Source organism: Crocuta crocuta, unplaced genomic scaffold (genome assembly GCF_008692635.1).
Source record: "Crocuta crocuta isolate KB4526 unplaced genomic scaffold, BGI_CrCroc_1.0 scaffold84, whole genome shotgun sequence".
NCBI classification, from domain to species: Eukaryota; Metazoa; Chordata; class Mammalia; order Carnivora; family Hyaenidae; genus Crocuta; species Crocuta crocuta.
The window spans coordinates 2,543,955-2,564,925 of NW_027530213.1; the positions used below are offsets into that span (position 1 = coordinate 2,543,955).

General features: G+C 44.0%; 1 long non-coding RNA gene across 1 annotated transcript; it reads right to left on the minus strand.

The window, feature by feature from the left end:
• Positions 1-6,970: 6,970 nt before the first annotated feature.
• LOC144232606 (uncharacterized) lies at positions 6,971-19,793 on the minus strand. The gene is made up of 3 exons (XR_013335470.1): positions 19,538-19,793; positions 18,965-19,086; positions 6,971-8,184 (listed from the first exon to the last, which is right to left on the minus strand). It is a non-coding gene; the product is annotated as an uncharacterized LOC144232606 (long non-coding RNA).
• Between the last annotated feature and the right edge of the window lie 1,178 nt (positions 19,794-20,971).

A 20,971-nucleotide genomic window follows, 5' to 3' on the forward strand; every position in this document is an offset into this window, starting at 1 on the left:
AGCTAGGGTTTTTCCTTTTGGATCTTTCCCATCGCAGAACTGTGACTTTTGCCAAATATTCTGGTTATTGCGGAAAAACTGAGCCATGCAAATTGGCTAAATTAGGCAAAATGAAAATCCCAGCCCAGCTGTCATAAACTCTAAAGGACTTCACACCAAAGATGTAGTCGGAGTGCAGAAAGAGGGTATCAGGCACACATAAATATCAGCTGCAAACCCATCTATTCTTTGTCGACCTCAGCAGAGGGTCCGTGCTGCTTAGGAAAACACCCCCTGGAGAAGGTGCAGATCTACCCAAAGCTACGCACACGTTAAACAGAAAATGGGCTCAAAGGGAAGACCGTCCATGGTCACTCTTGTCACATGGTGTTTCACCTTATCAAGTGTACTTGTAGACACTACTGAGTCCTCAGCACAACAAAGAGATGATAAAGAATGCAAATAAAAGGATGCTTTTTTTTTCTTACTGTCCTTCTCCTTGATGGTCCAGCCTGAAGAAGAGAATTTGGAGAATTCTGAGACAAACTTGGGCTCCCGAAAGCCAGGCTGTGCCTCCTTCACCTCCCTCGATGACTGACAGGACCTACCCAGGCTGGAAATGGCATGACCGGATTTGCCTTACTCCCCCACTAAAGAAATAAGTCCTTGGGATAATCCCCCTTCATGCATTTATTTTTGGCCACATGCTGGAGGGCATTTTATGTCTCCGTCATCTGTTCTGTCCCGGTGGCTTCGGTTCACTGCTGTGGTCACCCTCGTCCAGAGGGAACGTTGACTTACAGCTTGCTCTTCTTCATCTTACATCCATTGTCAAATTTCTGCTAATCACTGAACACTTGCCTTCGCTCACTTCCCTTCTGAAATCTGTGTGTACTTACTAGGCGGCGGCAATTCCAAAGGCACCGCCTTATGGTTTATCAGTCAATAAATAGCACCTATCACCCACCAGAGCACACATACCAACCGGAGCACTACGGTTATCGGCTTAGACTCACAGTGATCTCTTGGGCAAACAGCGTCATGGTTTGTTTTTCAAATTGTTTAATGGTGTATCTTATCTTACTCGTCAGCTCTCACTTTGCAGTGTGGAGACCAACAGAAAAACCCAAAATGTAATCCTTGCCTCAGAATGCCAAACCGTGATATGATTTCTTTCTGGCAAAACAGTACACTGGAATGGGAAGAAAGTATAGGTTTAGTCTCTGTTAGGCATGGATTTGATTCTAGGATGTACTGACTGCATGACTGGGGGGTGAGTTAACTGATTCGTCTGAGCTGGTCTGTGCGCTAGTGAAACAAGGGAAGTAAATTTATCTCCTGGGGTTGTGCGTAGTTTAGATGAGGGAGAGGGATGTGTCTGGTTCCATGAGTGTTCTGTCAGGGGACCCCAGGGGAGTGGGGTTCTATGGGGAAGGTGGCTTGTATCAAGACACTCTTCCTGCCCATTGCGTTCGGCCACTGTGACAGGATACTCACTTGTTTTGCCTGAACCCACACCCCCACTAATGGTCTTATGCGAATCCCCATTCTAATACCTAGATTCTCTTCTTTTCTGTGTTTGAAATGAATTGTGGGACAGATCAATTGTGGGATACTTGGACTTCTCTAAGATCTGCTGTGTTTCATAGACCAATGGAACAGAATTGAGAACTCAGAAGTGGACCCAAAAGTATACAGCCAACTAATCTTTGACAAAGCAGGAAAGAATATCCAATGGAAAAAAGACAGCCTTTTTAACAGATGGTGTTGGGAGAACTGGACAGCAACATGCAGAAGAATGAAACTAGATCATTTTCTCACACCATGCACNTTAAAAAAATAAAAACATAAAAAAAAAAAGATCCGCTGTGTTTTCACCAGTCCTCAGGCAGAGACCGTGAGCTGGCCTAAAATATTGCAATTGATTTCATTCTCCAGAAGCCCTGCTTCTTCTTCCGAGGACAGCAATGTGGGTCTAAGAGTTTCCGAGAGGGTTTTCGGAGTGTCATTCTGTGTTTTCTTTATCAAAAACCACTTGAGTAGTCAAATAGTTTAGATTACTTGAATAAATAGGACATCGTTAGCTCGTTCCCAGGAAATGAATTTTATCATGCCAGTTTTCCTGAAGTGCCTTGCATGGCAGTGATAAGCTATATGCTTTGTGCCACTGAGTTAAGCATTGTTTCTTGACTTTTATGGGACATTGGTGTTCCCAGAAATCAAGCATGAGAATCTATCTCCAATCTTGGTGATAGAACCTAAAACAATATCTGACGTTACGCAAACACCCCTTCGGTTTCTTGTTTGCTGCTGATGTGTTGACTCTGCCTGATACTGAATCAAACACAGATACAACTAGCCTGCTTATGTGTGCAAGTGAGGAGGAGTGAGATATGGGGTGGGGAGTGCACAGACGGTGCTCCCGGTTCCCTGTGAGGCAATGCGCTCCTACAAGCAGTAAATATACGGGGGAAAGCTGGTGGCATGGAAACCACTTGGGAAGGATCAGCAGGGGGCCAAATGTGGAAGTAGCAATGCTGGTCAGTTCACTGAGTCCTAGAGATGGAATTTCAGTTAAGAGGGAAGACTGCGTCAGCAAGGTCGTATCTGGTTTTGTTAGGTGTTGATTTTGTTAGGTGAGTGGCAAGTAATGGAAAGCTTCTTTACAGTTGTTTGTGCAAAACCACGTGTGTATTCACGATGCACATGGGTAGGCATGGAGATACTGGCACAAGATGAAACACCCATGGGAGACGCCGAGGCTGTCTTTGCAATGTGTAAATAGGATCCTCATAAATCATCCATCATTTATTTTTGAAATTTTTTTTCTGATTTTTAGGTTTGTTCTCTAAGGAACTGTAATGAACAAATGTCAGGACACCCAATGTCAAATAATGATGTTGTATTTATTTTTTTAAAAGGAGCACCTGGCTGGCTCAGTCGGTTGAGCTTCTGACTCTTGATTTCGGCTCAGGTCATGATCTTACGGTCTTGGTCAGGCTCTGAACTGACAGCACAGAGCCTGCTTGGGATTCTCTCTCTCTCCCTCTCTTGCCCCTCCCCCCCACTCTCTCTCTCTGTTTAAATAAATAAAGATTTAAAAAACTCCTTTATTTAAAAAAAAATCTATCACAAACCTGCCAATAGTGACACCATCTTTCCACCCACAGGCTAAGTGTGGGAGTGACCTTGGGGGCCTTGGGAGTATGGTGTACTGTATTAAATCTATCTATCTATCTTCTGTCTGTCTATCTACCCATCCATCCACCCCTCTGTCCTTCATTTCCTGATTTTCTGACGAAACTTTCTGTTTTTCTTTAAATTGAAGGTCAGGATAGCTTCCAATTTAAAATGCCTCCTGTCAGAAAGACTAAGTTCAAGTTTGGTTCTCAAACATGCATTTATACTATTGTGAAGAGCTAGTCCTGGAAGTGAAATTTTGTGGAGTAGGACTGGTTCTATCAGTCTGATAGACAACTAGGTAAATACATGCCCCTTCAACACACACACACACACACACACACACACACACACACACACGCACCATATTGACCAGGTAGCCAGTATTGTGGTCACAAGGCAAGGCAACATAAAACATAATTTACCTCCTAAAGATTATGTTGGAATCCCACTTGCTTTGTGGTATATTTCTACTTTTTTTTTTTTTTTAAGTTGAAATCAAGCACTGGAGATGTTCATACTTTACCTAAATGATTAACACTGATTTTAACCAAGACTATAGAAACACTCCCTTTGGGGTCCTTAACTCATCTCCTAACCTCCAGCAGATAATAAGGAATATGGAAATATCCTCATCCCTCACATGAGTTGCTATGAATTCAAAGAAAATCAAAGGCAGCCCTGGAATTTTTATTTTTGGCCTGCATTCTGCAAAAAGATTCCTCCAAGAGTTTGTCCTCACTGTAAGCTGAAAGTAACTGATACCCCTGGATCTGATTGTACTTGGCAACACAAGAAAATTTTAGTGAGTTCACTGCGCAGGAAAAATCAAGACTTGATTCATGGGCTTGATTCCTCTTCTTGAGCCATTATCCCATAAGAAAAGACATTGTGACTCTGGCCCAGACACACCATTCATTTTGGTTTTCATGAGAAAAATTGTCATTTGTTGAAGTCTTGCCATGGATCAGCAATTTGATTGAGGTGTATTATATCCATTACCTTGTTTAATTATTATTATCTATTAAGTTATTTATGCTAATAGTACATTTACTATTATATTAACAAATCAGAGACCCCTGGGCGGCTCTATTGGTCGAGCGTCTAACTCTTGGTTTTGGCTCAGGTCATGATCTCACAGTTCGTGAGTTCAAGCTCTGTGTCAGGTTCTACGCTGATTGTGCAGAGCTTGCTTGGGATTCTCTCTCTCCCTCTCTCCCTGACCCCCTCTGTAAACAAATCAGTGTCTGTGAGGTAAGGATTATCCTTTCTACTTTATAGATGAGAAAACTAAGTTTTAGGTTAAGTCATGTGCCCAAGACCAAATAGCTAGTAATTTGAGGCACAAATTGGTGCCTCAAGTTGAGATTCGTCTCACTTCAGAGCTCACACTCTGAATCACTCACTGTATTTTATAGCCACCCATGTGAGTCACCTCAGGGTTAATGGAGCTGTAGTAATGGATCACACCATGAAGATCAGAAATGGCCACAAATGAACACATGACATCAGACTGGAGTCCTGTTTGATTTCTAGCTATAGACATCCTCCATCTTTTAATTTTAATTTTATTTATTGTTTAATGTTTATCTATTTTTGAGAGAGCGAGCACGCACAAGCGGGGAAGGGGCAGAGGGAGAGAGGGAGACACAGAATCCAAAACAGGCTGCAGTGTCTGAGCTGTCAGCACAGAGCCCAACATGGGGCTCAAACATGGAAACAGTGAGATCATAACCAGAGCCAAGGTCGGTTGCTTAACCAACCGAGCCACCCAAGTGCCCCTATTTATTTATTTATTTATTTATTTATTTTAGAAGTTTAGTTATTTATTTAATGTGTGTGTGTGTGTGTGTGTATGTGTGTGTGAGAGAGAGAGAGAGAAAGAGAGAGAGAGAATCCCAAACAGGTTTTGTGCTGTCAACACAGAACCCAACATAGGGTTCAAAGTCATGAATGGTGAGATCATGACCTGAGCTGAAATCAAGAGTCAGACTCTTTACTGACTTGAGCTACTCAGGTGCCCTCTCCTATTATTTGTAAAATAATACATAAGTGGAATCATTTATAAGGTGATCTCACAGCCTGGTTTCAGATGAGGAGGTTCTCAGGTGAGGGGACTGTGAGGCAACTGGTAACCTTAGTAACTTCCTTCCAGTAGTGTTTTCAGCTCATGACAATAATAAAATAGAATGGTGTTCCCCAACCCCAACTCCACATTAGAATCACCCAGAGAAACTTTGTAAATGGCCAAGGGATTGTGATTTAGTTGGTCTGGGGAGAGGTCTGGACATCAATATTGTGTTTCCCATCCTGAGATGATGGGATTAAAACCAAGACTTAGAACCAGGGTGGGGCAGACATAGGAGAGTATAGGGCACAGAACCAGGGTGAGGTAAACTCAGATTTCCAGGTCCGGTTTCCAGCCCACCATCTCTTCCAAGTGAGCCTCCCTCTGAGACTTCCTCCTGTTTTCATTTTTTTAAACATTTTATTTATTTCTGAGAGAGAGAGAGACAGTGTGAGCAGGAGACGGTCAGAGAGAGAGGGAGACACAGAATCTGAAGCAGCTCCAGGCTCTGAGCTGTCAGCACAGAGCCCGACACAGGGCTTGAACCCACAAACCGTGAGATCATGACCTGAGCTGAAGTCAGACACTTAACTGACTGAGCCCCCCCAGGCGCCCCATTCCTCCTGTTTTCAGACCTTCCTTGTGATGGTGGTGCCTGTAGAACCCCTTCTGTGGCCACAGAGAGGGCCGCCTGTAACCTTTCCCAACCCTGAAGAAAAGAACATCTTAGACCCACCATGTCCATGTGGTCATCTGCCTTCAATGTATCCAAGTCCCTCGGTTGGCCCTCTGGTTACTTTGATGCCTTCTTCTTAAGAAGAAAAGAGGTTGTTCTTAGTCTGGAGTACCTACTGGTTCCTGTTAGTTCTGCAGACTAAATACCTTAAAGGTTATAAGACAAATTCCCACTGTCTCATTAGCCACCAGTGCCATTGTCCCGAGAGCCAGGGACAGGACACAGCTTTTCCAGGAGTCAAAAGAAAATGTTCTCTTCCCCCCACTTCCCTAAGTCATTTTGAACTCTGGGTTGTGCAGGAATGGAGTGGAGCCAGAGGTAAAGATTTTATTGGCTGGGGTTAGATCTCTTTAGAGGGGGCAGTTGGAGACCTGGGGGCCCTGGGAGTCAAAAGTTCTACAGACAATCTCCAATCTGTTCCATATCAGACAGAAGCAAAGTGGAAGACAGAGCTTTGCGGAGGGGCGGTTGGTAACCATCAGATGAAGAAAGACAATGGTCTACGGTCAGGTCCTAAGGTTTGGTTCAGTTCGGGTTTCTGTGCCAAGCCTGAAATGTCAACTCATCTCTGCTTTCCTGGTATATTTTTAGGGTCTCAGCTAAGGGACCAAAGTCCATCCCATTGGCCTCCCTTGTGTACGATTTGTATACGAGAATTAGCTGTTGTTAGGCTCAGAGAGAATGAAGGAGGTACAGTCTGGTTTATATTACATATTGATCCCACCTCAAAACACATCTAATCTGGTACAGTCTTTCCTCTCTTCCTCCCAGAGTCTGGTGGGTGAGAAACCAGTTTGACCACAAAGAGCTTAGGGAGCCGGCGTTAGGAGCTTTGTCTCGGGTTCAGTTTGTGCCAACAGGATAGTCACCAAAAGGGGGTATTATTTCAAAGAAAAGGGAAGAAAAAAGGGAAGGCGGTGCCTCGGTATATTTCTTAAAGGGGTCAAGCTTCATACCTTCTAAAAAGGAAATTAAGAAGGACTCAAGCTTGGGAGTCACTGAGCAAGTCTTTATTCAAGTAACAAACGGACAAGACTAGAAATGCAAATGCAAATGATCTCATGTAGTTTACATCCAATTCAACACAAGAGAACCAAACAGTTCATTTTAGGAATGGTTATTTTATGGTAAGAATAGCCTAGCACGGGAGACAGCAAACGATAGCCCTAAGGTCAAATGCGGCCCACATGCTATTTTTATAAATAAAGATTTATTGCAACGCAGGAGTACAGATTATTTATGGCTACCTTCATGCTAAAATGGTGGTGTGACAAAATTGAGACAAGGAAGTATGACTCACACAATGGGAAATATTTACTATCTGGTCTTTCAGAGAAAAAAAATAAATTGCCAGTCCTGGATTCAGCAGTTCAAACAGTATAAAATGTATCGCTTGAAACAGACTTCCTGGTCACAAGAAGTAGAGGAAGTGTCCAGAAATAAAGGGGTTCTTTCCAATAAGGAATTATTGAGTATCAAGTCCAAGGTTTGTCCTGGGAATATACAATAATAAAAAAAAATGCTCACTTTATAATCCTGCCCTTCAGAAAATTACAGTCCAATAGAAAAAGTCAGAAGATAAATAGTCCCAAAACCTTGTAGCTTGAGAACCCATCCAATATCTTAACTTCCTAAAAATTTAGCCCAAATCTCACTGATTGTGCAGACAAGGGAGAGAGACATTCAGTGTTTCTGAATTAGACATGAGCTAAGTCCGATCTTTTAGCCACGTTTCCATTGTTGGCCATTTGTTACTTAAAGACTTGACTCAGTGACTCTCAGGCTTGGGTCCTTCTTTCTTTCTAGACCATGCTGAGGTCACAGAGCCAGATGCGGAAGCAGTGAGTTAAATTTCCACTATTCGTTTCCTCCTGGTGCACTGCACGATTTGGCTTGACAAGTTGGTTTATTTGACATTCACCAAGGTGAAGGACGCCTCCGCTATGGGCCAGGTGCTCTTATACCAGCTATGAAGACAGCAGTAAATAGAATGGACCCTCCACGCAGTCCCATTTTCTTTCCTCTTCACCTTCAGCTTCTAGGTGAACATACGACTGCCTCGTTCATCAGGAGGTAAAGAAGACAAGGAAGGCAGGTGAGGGTCACGGGGATCAACGAGGTGGCTGGGAGGCTGGGAATGTGTCACTGAAGAGGGTAGTCTTGCACTGAGATGGGCAGAGATGGAGGAGTCGGCCAAGCAGACAGAGTCCTGGAGTGGAGGCTGGAGAAGGGAGGGGGCATTTGTGGGTGTGCAGGGGGATAACGATGCCAGTGGGGCAGGAGAGGCATGGGGATGAGGAGGGCTAGGGAAGAAACCGTGTAGAGCCTGCAGGCATGGTAAGAATTTGAAAGGAAGCTCCTTGGGCACTGATAACAAATACTGACGGGGCCTCTCTCTTTAAACTCCTTGCCCTGGGTGTTTGTTTGGTTTGGCTCAAAGGGTGCATGCTCGTGCACGTGTGTGTGCGTGTGTGTGTGCGCGCACGCTTGCAGGATAGGTGTCTTTTCCACATGGAGCCCCATGTGAAATCCTGGTGCTCAGGTATCTCTCAAATCACGGTCAATGTGGCTGAAATAAGCATCAGAAAAGGAGCAGAGGGAACAGCATATATTTAGAAGCGACTTTGGGTAGATCTGAGAAGCACATAACCACAGTAGGGCTGGCTCCCTGATTACGTTTTCTGTTTGGGTAAAGAACCAAGAAAGAGCATGAAAAATGCACCATTTGGGTCTTGCCTGAACCAAACAAAATGGCCAGGGAACACAGCATTGGGTAGAGGAGCCCAGAGCCCACAAGGGAGGTGGCCATGACTGCCTGGACTGAAGTGTCTGTTGAGGATAATCCCTCCCTGGACAGATGAAAAGGGTGTGGGGGCTCCCGCGGGCTCAGTCAATTAAGCATCTGACTTCAGCTCAGGTCATGATCTTACTGTTCGTGGGTTCAAGCCCCGCATCGGGCTCTGAGCTGACAGCTCAGAGACTGGAGCCTGCTTCTGACTCTGTCTCTCTCTCTCTCTCTCTGCCCCTCCCTGCCAAAATAAATAAAATTTTTTTTAAATTAAAAAAAAAAAAAGAAGAGAGCGTTTTACACTCAACATGGGGACCAAGGGAAAAAAGAGACCAAGTCATTCTTGAAAAGTTTAGACTAAAAACAAAACACGGGATAATCCACGGAGGGTGAAAATCCCACACTGCTTTGCCTAAGTTGATTGAGGTAGTTGCCTCAACTGTACACACTGCTGTTAAGCTGCTGTTTGCAGCACAGCGTCTGGGTCTGGAAAGCGACTGCGTTTGTACAAATTGGAAATGCCAGTGGGTCGCCCCCATCCCTGCTATTGGCCAGGGACAGGGAGGTGAGCAGCAGGGCTCAGTGCAGAGGCTTCAGGTTCCCACTGTCCGCTGGCGATCTGAGCTCCAAGACCCCAGTCTTCGATGAGCCACCCGGAATGAAAGCAGCACCCCACTGCTTAGGACGGTGGCCTGGCTGCCTCACACTTGAGGAGACGGCAGACCTGAACATTCTCAGCAAGAAAAACATGTCTTAACCAAAACGCAAACCAGCCACTTGGCACCCAGTCTCTGTGACGCAGGGCTCCCCGACCGGCAGGAAAACCACAGTAAAGGACTGATTAGGCTGCTAGAACACATTCCAGGGCTGTCCGAGGCTATTTTTATTTTACAATAAGGTACAATATGTTCCATGATGCTTTCTCTCCTGGGCTTCTTTTTTTTAAATTATATTTGCATACTCATCAATTCCAGTAAATCACAGAGAATCTTTCAATCATTTGAACAAATTAACCATGTGGGGTGTGTTTGTTAGATTCAAGAGCAATAATAACGCACACGTGTAACTTTTATTGTGAGCAATACCCTGATGGCTGGTACCACCTGTTGCCCATGGAGATCCTTGATCAGAGGTGGGCCTTTCTAGAAACCAAGCCCCAGGGGGTTGGTGCCTGGGTGGCTCAGGCAGTTGGGCATCTGACGTCAGCTCAGGTCGTGATCTCACGGTTCATGAGTTTGAGCACTGCGTTGGGCTGACAGCTCAGAGCCTGGAGCTGCTTCTATGTCTCCCTCTCTCTCTCATACTCATTTACTCTCTCTCTCTCAAAAATACACATTATTAAAAAAATAAAGACAAGAAACTGAGCCCCAGGAAAACTCTGAAGTTTTAGAAACCAAATGCTTGCATTTCTGAATCTTTTTTTTTTTTTCCTTTGAAGAGAAGTCAGTTGTGAAAGCAATGTTCGGTTAAGTGTTATTTGGTCAAGCAATGTACTCACTCCTTGTAATATTCCAAGAACTTTACCCATAAGAAAGTAAACGTTCCTGTTTTCACTTAGACTCCATAAAAATTATCCTTGTTTTGGAAGAAAGAATAGGTCCCCTGTAACATAATGGATATTCAACAACCCAGATGCATTTGGGCAACGACTTCCCACCCGTCTCTGAAAGGAAAACAGACAGCCGGTGTAAGGTTACTGGTAAAGCCCAGACCATGCATTAAGACTCACACTCAAGAAAAACTTCCTTGCTAATGCTTAACTTGTTACCGTAACCGTGTTTGACTTTTCAGAACTTCCTAGCGACTTTTTAACCGTTTTCAACCAGGAACACTGGACAGTGTGCATCCAATCCAGTCATCGGGCTCTCTGAAGAAGCTCTAGACTCGATGACCTTTGAGAACTCCCCATTGTTTTAACTTTTTGCAGACTTTGAAAAATCTAGAGGTCACAAGAGGTTAGCCACCTGCAATGCCATGGTGGGCGTCTACATTTCTTGATAGCCATCGAAAAAGAGGGCAAGAAGCAGCAATCACTGCAATAAAGTGTATTTTAGTACAGTGGTCCTCGAAGATACAAGGGCGAGGGGGGGTAGAAATGACTAGTAAATCTGGGTGCTGTATCTAGTTTTTCATAACCAGGAGAGAGACTAGGGCATGGATCCCAGAGCTAGAAGCCCTGGGAGGGAAAGGCAGTAAAAACAATACTCATATGTGCAAATCTACACCTCATAGACTCTCGTTCTAATGCTTTTGTGCAGTTTTGCTGACAAGATCATGAGATGGGAGCCAAACATCTGCATGAAATGATAAAGTCATGGCAAAAATGTCCTTTTTTCACTGTCATCCTGTCACAGCAAAGCAGAGACATGGAATGTTTGCTATTCCCATTTCGAGGTGAAGTGAGAACCCAGAGATGGACCTGGGCCGTGAGTGGAGGTGCTGGTCTTTCCCTCGTATCTCTAATTTGTATTTTGAGATAACGTTGGAGGAGCTGATTTTTTTCCTATCTTTGGTTTGCTCATTAGCCTGCAAAGATCTTACACATCACAGTACCTCATCCATTGTTTAACTATTATTTTTTATTTAGCTTTTATAGGGTACCAAAAATGTGGTTGGAGTTAAGTACCTTTTCTACTTTTCCAGCTACAGTGGAAATTCTTTTTGTTTGAAGCTCTTCAAAAGAAGAAAGGCGGGGCAGGAGGCAGGGGGAGGAAAAACATAAAATTGAATCAGGACCCAGAAGAGGTTTTTCAAAACTCATGTGTTCAGATTCCTTGCCAAGTGAGTCCTGTAGTTTGCCCATGGGTTCTCTTCCGAAGCAGGATGCTTTGACCAAGTGCCCTAGGTGGCTATTAAATTTGGTGTACTTTCTGGCTTGGTGGCTCTGTGACCTTGGGCTGTTCAGATAGCAATCTCGTGGGAACTGAGGATTGGCTACAAATATCAAAGTTGTAAAGTAAATGTCAAACCAAAGAGATTTCTGGTTGAATTCTTAGTAGCAAGTGTGAACATACCCCCAGGAACATCTGGGTCCTTGAAATATTGAAAATGAGCAAAAAACAAAAACAAACAAACAAAAACTAGTTCTGAGTTCTTCTCCATCCGCTCCACGTGGATAGATCTTTTCTTCCTCCTGTATGAGCAAGCCAGGGACCATAGCTAGGGTTCAGGGGGAAATCACTTGTTTCTGCAAGTTCACCTTCATCCAGAAACACCCTAGGCACCCATGGTCGCAGCTGCCAACCCACTGGTAAGGCTTGAACTTACAGATCTTCCCAAGGGACTTGCCTTTCCCATGACAGGGGTGTCTTTAACCAGGGAGTGATCTCTGAGAACAAAAATGCTTTGTAAGGGAAGGGCAGGTAAAGAAATTTTAGAGAGCCCAAGGGAGAAACGTTCTTCTCCTACACTCTTGTTTCTCTATACCAAACTCTAGACAATATAGTATTGGAAAACCCTTTTATCTAATTATTCCATTTTTTGTCCTCTTTTCCTTTCACTGGGAAAAAAATGTCTTCCTTTTATGAATAACCTTTCAGAGGACTTCTCCTTCAAGTTTAAAGCATGACAGCCTTCAACTTGGAAGCAGGATTAGACTGATTTTTAAATAACGTACTTTCATTTTGTCTTCACAATTAACAAAAAGAGGTATCACCGTGATTGAGCTTTAAGATGCCTGTATTCATATGCTTGTATTTATACTGGACACACACTGTGGGTCCTGCTTTGGCCCAAAGGGTAGCTGTTAGCCACTTGTCAGAGTTTCCTCATGGCTCCTCTGAGCCTTGGGAAAGCCCAAATTGCTATAGTTCACCACTGGACCTGGTCACCTACCAAAAATGAGCAGAGTGCCTGAACACCATTGATCTTGATGGATAGCCAGGATCACTTTCATGTCAAATGAAGACCAGCAGGAGGGAATGTTGCAATAGGTGATGAGCCAAGACAATAGGAAGGAAGAGATTGGGGCTTGCTTAACTCAACCAGCATCGTCAAAGCTTTCTGCGTGAATAGTCAGGCCGCCATGATAGCAGCTAAAACACTACACGTCTCAGCCGCTTATGAAAAATAAGCAGAAGATTACCAAGATGGTGTAATAGGGAGTCTGACTCCATTTCTGATACCTGACTGCTTTCAAGCCCCACCTCACTCCCTCTTCTGTTCCACATCTAGGAAGCTGAGAAGAAAGCCTGGGTGCCCCTTCCTTTGACAGTGGTGGAAAGTTTCAACCCAAGCTCCTACTCACACATAACAACTCTCCCTCTGGCTTCATCTCCTACCCTTAATAAAGTACAAGGCAATCCCCTTTCTCTGCTGTCTTAAGGTATTTGGGGATCATCTTGGGAGACTGCCCTGCTCACCCCATAAAGCCTCACTACATCAGTAGCAAATCTTTCCACGCCCTCTTGGTGGATGCATGTATGGTATCATCGGCATCAACACCTGAACTCACTTTTGGGTGAGGGGTCCACCCGCTTCTGGAAGACATCTTCATAAGAATTTACTTAACTGGACGTATCACTTTTACCCTTGCCCTTTTCCCTATTCCTGCTGGTGGTATAACAGCCACCCCCCCTTACAACGTGGAGACACACACCTGTGCTGAGTAGAAGTACTGGGTCCCTGGTGACATTGTGAGTTATCCCCATCCCCACCCCATCCCTATGCCACCTGCTTCTGGGCCTCTCGAGTCATGAAAAACAAGCCAAATTTGTTCAGGTGCTTCTTGTTCAAGACAGTTCCAAGTATAGAACTGTGACTGAGTTGTGTCTTGACACCCTAAGTAGAAATTAGTGCCCGGATGTGAACAGGTGAATATCGAAATACTTGAGCCACACCTAGAACTAAGTCACTCTCAGTACAGTGGCCCCTGGAACTAAGAGCAGCCACAGAATATTTTCCAGGCCAGACTCCATTGGGGAGAAAGGAGCCTACATAAGCTCACAGAGAGAGCCTGTTTTCATAGCTGGAAAATGGCCTGGAAATTGGTCTACAGTAGAATGTGGAGAGAGGTTCAGAACCAAGCATTTTTGTTGGGAAGCCACCCATATATCTCAGTCATACTGTGAAGGTACCTAAGAGAACCAAAGTGTCAGGAACAAGGGAGACCACGTATTGAGCACCAGTTCTTCTGTTGTTGATGTGCTAGATGTGCAAAGAGAAGAGAATAGAGGCTTCCTTCCCTTACCACCCAGTGGAGGAGTTAGCACAAGCATGCTAAAGAGCCATAAAGGAAATGACAATGAGAGGCTCAGCTGGTTAAACGTTCAACTTCAATTCAGGTCATGATCTCACGGCTCATGAATTCGAGCCCTGCGTCGGGCTCTGTGCTAATGGCTCAGAGCATGGAGCCTGCTTCGGATTCTGTGTCTCCCTCTCTCTCTGCCCCTCCTCTGCTTGTTTTCTGTCTCTCAAAAATAAATAAACATTCAAAAAAAAAAAAAGAAAAAGAAAAAAAGAAAAGCCCCAAACTAGAGTCTCTGTGTCCCAAAACCTATAAAATCTACTGGCACCATTCACTGACCATATTGATTTTTGGGAAAGTGAAGGTCTCAGTTAAACTCCCAGCCTTTCTGGATTTTAGCAGGAAACTACTTTTTGTGGAGAAGCTGGACATCAGCTTCCACTGCAGCATGGAGAAAGTGATCTAGTAACACACCCAACCTGCCTGACAGGTACTGCCTCTACCTGCGTGGCTTATTCATGAGTCAGAAAACACCTTTGCAGCCAGCCTGGCATTTTATTTCATTCTCAAACTTGTCAGACTTGGGATGCCAAACACATTTTAAAATTCAGAAATATGAAACATTGTAAAAACCAGTCACTCACTACTCAGCTCTCCAAACTAGCAGATGCCTTTATGCGTAAACTCATATTTGCGGACATGTTAATGTAGGCAGGAAAGAACTCTATAGTAATACCAAGGACACCACTCAAGCTGGGTCTACGGAACCACGGGAAAGTCAGACATCGAAGCCGTTGTGATGGTTTCAGAGGATCGTTGGCCCTTTCAAAGAAAGTTCCCAGTTGTGAAGCACTCGTTCATGAGAGACCTTTAGACCCAGCCTTAGTCAGTCTGTCAGAGAGATCACAAAGACTTGATGTCCCTTAAGTTTGTCATTGTTACATCTTGCTGAAAGTAAGTTGTTTGACTTGCGTATTTCTTTATGCTCTACGTGGAACCGAGACCACAATAACTAGTCACTTCATGTCATATCGTGTAGAACGTTTATTCAAAATATGGTCCAGGGCTAATAACATACATTAAGGTAATATATATATATATGCCACTATGGTGGCATAAAGGAGGTGGAAAAGAACAAAACTATATTACAGGGAGGAGATGATATCACATGGTAACTTGAATCTACAGGAACAAATGTAGAGAGTAAGAAATGAAACAAAAAGATTGTTACGACAAAGCCTTTAGATATATAGTCTCTCACTTTTCTGATCTTAGCTTCCTTAAAATAGGTAAAATTATGTAAAGTAATAATTACAGCAATTTATTTTTGGGTTTATAACATAGAAATAATGTGTATAACAATAGTATTTCAAAAAAGGGAAGAAGAGGGTGGAGCTTTGTAAGAAAAGCTACTATATCTCGCTGGTATGAAGTTAGCATGTCTAAAGTGATTTCGAGAAGTTATGGCATATACCATAAACCCTAGAAAATAACTTACTCTAAGCCACTAAGAAAATAACTCCAAAATATAGTCAAAAGTCACTGGAGGAAGTTAAAATATTATACTAAGAATATGCATTTAATGCAAAGGAAAGTAGTAAAGAGGAACAGAGGAACAAAATATGACATGAGATATGTAGAAAGCAAAAAGTCAAATGGAAGCTACAAATCCAACCATACCAATAACAATATTAAATGTGAAAGGATTAAACGGTCTAATCAAAGGCAGAAATTGTTAGATTGGATAAGAAAACGTGATTCAACTTTGTGCTGTCCACAGGATGTAAACTTTAGATTCAATGACACAAATAGGTTGATGGGTGGATGGGTGGCTCGGTCAGTTAAGCCACTTGATTTCGGCTGAGGTTATGTCCTCACGGTGGTGAGATCAAGCCCCCTGCCAGGCTCTGCTGTGGTGTGAAGCCAGCTTAAGATTCTCCCTATCCCTCTGCTCCTCCCCAGCTCATGCATGTGCATGCACTCATGCTTTCTCTTTCTCTCAAAAATAAATAAACTTTACATATATATATATTTTTTTATTTCTAGGAGAGAGAGAGAGAGAGAGCGTGAGCAGGGGAGGGTCAGAGAGAGAGGGAGACACAGACTCTGAAACAGGCTCCAGGCTCTGAGTTGGCAGTCAGCACAGAGCCCGACGCGGGGCTCGAACCCACGAACCGCGAGTTCATGACCTGAGCGAAAGTCAGACGCTTAACCGACTAAGCAACCCAGGTGCCCCCAAATTAAATAAACTTTAAAAAGAAAATCTCAGCTAGCTGTTTTTCAGAAATTGTCAATTTATATGAAAATCCAAAGGATAGCGAATAGCTAAAACAAGCTTGAAAAAGAATTAAAGTCGAGAAGCTCACGCTTCAAAACTTATTACAAAACTACAATAAATGAGAGAGTGTAGAACAGCCATAGGGACAGACAGATCAATAAAATAGAACTGAGGTCCCAAATAACTCTATCATTTGTGATCAATTAATTTCAACAAGGGCGCCAAGACAATACAATGGGGACAGCAAAGTCTTTTCAAAGAGTGAGGCCAGCACAACTGGAGGTCCACTGTGGAAGAATGAAGTTGGATGCCTTCATTACATTATACAAAAAGTTAACTCAAAATAGACTATAGAGCTAAATGTAGGAGCCAAAATTATACAGTTCCTGAAAGGAGACATGAAAGTAAACCTTTGTGACCTAAGGTTAGGCAAAGCCATGAATATGACTTAAAAAACACAAGTAACCAAAGACAAAAAAATAGATAAATTGGAACTTAATCAAAATTGAAAACTTTTTAAAATGTTTATTTATTTATTTTGGAGAGAGACAGAGAGAGACAGAGCATGAGCAGGGGAGGGGCAGAGAGAGAGGGAGACACAGAATCCAAAGCAGGCTCCAGGCTCTGAGCTGTCAGCACAGCTGACGGGGCTTGAACCCACAGACCGTGAGATCATGACCTGAGCTGAAGTTGGATGCTCAACGGACTGAGCCACTCAGGCGCCCCTAAAATTGAAAACTTTTAAGTTGTAAATTACACTGCCAACAAAGTCAAAAGACAACCCACACAATGGGAGGAAATGGGGGCAACGGGCACATTGAAAAGATGCTTGCAGTGTCCTTAGTCATTGGGGAAATGCAAATCAAAGCCACAATAAGAGGCCACTTGGCACCCAGTACGATAATTATAATGCAAAAAACATGGAATGTGGAGACATTGGAACCTCCTACATTACTGTGAGTGGTCCAAAGTGGTTGCACTAGTTTGGAAAACAGCTTGGCTGTTCCTCCAAGCGGGAAACATGGAGTTACAAGATTGAGTAATTCTACTCCTGGGTAAGTACCCAAGAGAAATGAAAACATACATTCCCAGGAAAACTTGCACATGAATGTTCAAGCAACGCTAGTCAAAATAGCTGAATGCCATCCACTGAGGAGTGCACAAGAAGATCAAGTTTATTTATACACCACATCATTCATCGATAAAAAGAGATGAAGTATGGATACATGCTACAACATGTATGAACCTTGATGACATGGTGCGAAGTAAAAGAAACCAAGCACAGAAGGTCACCTCTTGTATAATTCCACTGACATGAAAAAATGCACAGAAGGCCAATCTATACAGATAGCAAGCATAGCTGTGGCTGTCAAGGCTGGGTGTGGGAGGCGCTGGGGGTGTGATGACTAATGTGGATTAAAATGTAACTTCTGAGGGGTGAGGAAAGTGTAAACTTGATGGTGGTGATTGCAGAAGCCCAAACAAACTAGCAGTCATTGAAATACACTTTCCAAACAGGTGCATTTTTTTGGTATGTGAATTATATATCAATAAAGGGGCTAAAAAATCGAATCCCTATATATCAGTCATGTAGTCTTGAGTTTTGGTTTCCTTGGAAAAATCATTTATTATAGTAGCATTTTCAGTGTTTCCACTAGTGATATTTTGGGCTGAATCATTATTTGCTGTTGGGCAGTGTCCTGTGCATTCCAGGATGCTTAACAGTGCCCTTGGCCTCTACGGACTAGAAGATGGCAGCGTCCCTTCCCCCAGTTATGACAACTGGAACTATCTCCGGGGATCGACCAATGTCCCTTGGGGGTGCAAAATAGCCCCCGGTTGAGAGCCACTGTATACAGTGCTTCACAGCGGTAATTGCACAAAATCAACGCTTCATCTTTTATTAACCTGTTAGGCTGACAGAAGCTTAAACACTTGCCGCTTGTTTCTCACAATAAAACTGAAGAATAGATTGTTTTTGCTACTTTCAACTTTTGTCCTGGAGCTCAAGAGACATCCAGTTAGGAAAATGGTCAAGGTGCAAAATTACAACACAGATTAGCGCCCGCTCTGAGCCTCTATTTAACTAGCATACTCGGTATCGTAATTTAGCAGTGTCTAATGAAGTATTGGATTTGCTTGCCACATGTTTAATAGACAGTCTTCTTAAATAAGAAAACATTTAGAGAAGTAAAAATGTATTTGTTTTTTATTCTATTATTGGTAATAGAATAAATACCACTAATATCTATGCAGAGTAAGAAAAAACGAGCAGGACTCTGGAGATTTAAATAAAAATGTTTCTCTTGAATTATTGTTTTTGATAACTTAGTCAAGCGAACTTCTCATTCTGCACTCAAGGAGTGTCACAAAAAGCCCGGTGATTGGAAAACACGAAAGTTGATTTCCAGGGACTGCAAGACGGCATGTGATTGGCTCTCCCACTGCTTAACAATAAGCTAAAAAGGAACGAATGAGAAAAAGAATTATCCTGAAACCCCAGGAGAGGCCAGAATCAGAACTGTGAGTCCTGGAGGAAAAAAAATGAGAAAAATGTGATGAATGTGATCAAAAGGTGTTGAATCAGTCGCCAAGAAAAGGGAGCGTGTCGCTTTCTCACAGAGCTGTAGCAACAGAAGCAAGCAAGGAGAACCACGAGCCAATGCCATGGGACATCTCGGTTTTACGTACACCTCCTCCCAAACACATTACTCACCACTGACCAGCAGTGCCCATTGCCATGTACTCACTTCATGCTAGGAAAATCGGATGCCCCACATTGGCTGACTATCCCTCCACAGCAAAATCATGCAGTCTTTCCATAACTGAGCCTCTGTGGTAATGAAAGATCCCACCGTGTCCTCAGGAACATCTACAAGGAACATTAAGATGGGAGTGGGGGGGTGGTCTGAGGATTACATCCTGCCTTTCCACATCGCCAGAGCAGCCGGGAGCACAGCCAGTGTTTCCCAGCCCGTTTGTGTTTCATAGCGATCTCTTGCTTTACTTCCCCTGTGCTTATTTCTTTTTCCAACCTATGCGATTCAAAGAAACGGACACCGGCAAAGTCAAGCTCCTGTCCTTCCCTTGACACTCGCGCCCTGATCTGAATATTTGGCATCGCCTTTTATTCTCTTCTTATGACAAAATCCTACCCGGGACTTTTTCACCTTCAAGTTCTGCCAGGTCTCTTACGCTGGGAGCCTCCAGTTCCAAAAACCCAGATGATCCTGGCCACGTGGTAGGAGAACGGGAGGCATCCAGCCACCGAGCCATCTGTGGTGAGAAAGCCACTCTGCACCCCTCTCGGCCGGGACACTTACCACTCTGACTGGTCCTGTTCTGCTCCTCTGGGAAATCCGGGACTCCAGCGCCGAGGGAAGGAGAAGATGAGGAAGCCTTCCACGAAGAGGGTGTGTGCACGCTGGGTGTGTGTGCTTTCACCTGGGTGTGTGTGTCTCTGTCACTACGTGTGGTGGGTGACGTAGAAGGAAACTTAGATTCATCTACGTGAAGGCACCAGGGTCCCGGGTTTTAAACATCTCCGCAGGCTCCCTTGTCTCTCATGAAATTTCCTCCACATCCTTGGAGTTGACAGGAACTGGCCGAGTCTTGGTCTTACCACAACCCAGCCCGTTGGGCAATCGAAGGGCGGGACTCTCTCCCCCTCATCGTTGGGTTGCCAGTTCAGTAGGGCCCGAAGTTCCTTTTCTGAAAAGGAAAGTCCATGCTGTGGGAAAACGCACTGATCATGGTTTTTTGTTTCCCATGTTTTGTATTTTCGGAGGGGTGGGGGGGAGGTCACGTTTAACCAACCCAAGTTAGCAAAGAGAAAAATGGGGTTTGACCACCAAAGAAGAAGCATCTGGTGCAAAGGTCCTATAAAATGCAGACTTTGCCAGGCGCCTGAGTGGCTTAGTCGGTTAAACATCCGACTTCGGCTCAGGTCATGATCTCACAGCTCGTGAGTTCGAGCCCCGCGTCGGGCTCTGTGCTGACAGCTCGGAGCCTGGAGCTGCTTCCGACTCTGTGTCTCCCTCTCTCTCTGCCCCTCCCCCACTCTCCTTCAAAGGTAAATAAACATTAAAAAAAAATTTTAATGCAGGCTTTGCCCCACTTTGGATGTTTTCCCGTCTTTGTCCTCTTTCTCTGTTGTTCGCCCAATCACTTTTCTTTCTTTTTTTTTCTTTTGAGAAAGTTGAACAAAATTTAAAGAGAGATGGTTTGGCAGAAGGTATGTTCCGGTGTCGTTTGAGACAGATTAAGGTCCATCAGCTTCTCTGACTGTCTCAAACTTGTTACAGCTCTGGCCCTCCATTAAAACTCCCCTTTTAAATATAAATGGTTCTGGTCTTCTGTCTGATTCTGTGCCACACTCAGACCCCTGGAACCTGGTTATAGTTACGCCATCTACTGGGTGTTGGTGGAACTGCATTTGCTGGGCACAGTATCGTGCTGTACCCAACAGCTTCCAAGAAAATACAGGGCTCAGCAATGCTGAACGATTTATGAGACCCATAATTCATCATTTGACGCCTGAGATGTTGTTTCTTAGTTTATTTATTATGAGAGAGACAGAGACAGTGGGAGTGGGGGAGGGGCAGAGAGCGAGGGGGCGAGAGAGAATCCAAAGCAGCTTCCTTGCTGTCGGCACAGAGCCTGATGCGGGGCTCCAACTCATGAAGCTGAGATCCTGACCTGAGCCGGAACCAGGAGTCCGATGCTTAACCCGCTGAGCCACCTGGGCGCCCCAAAAT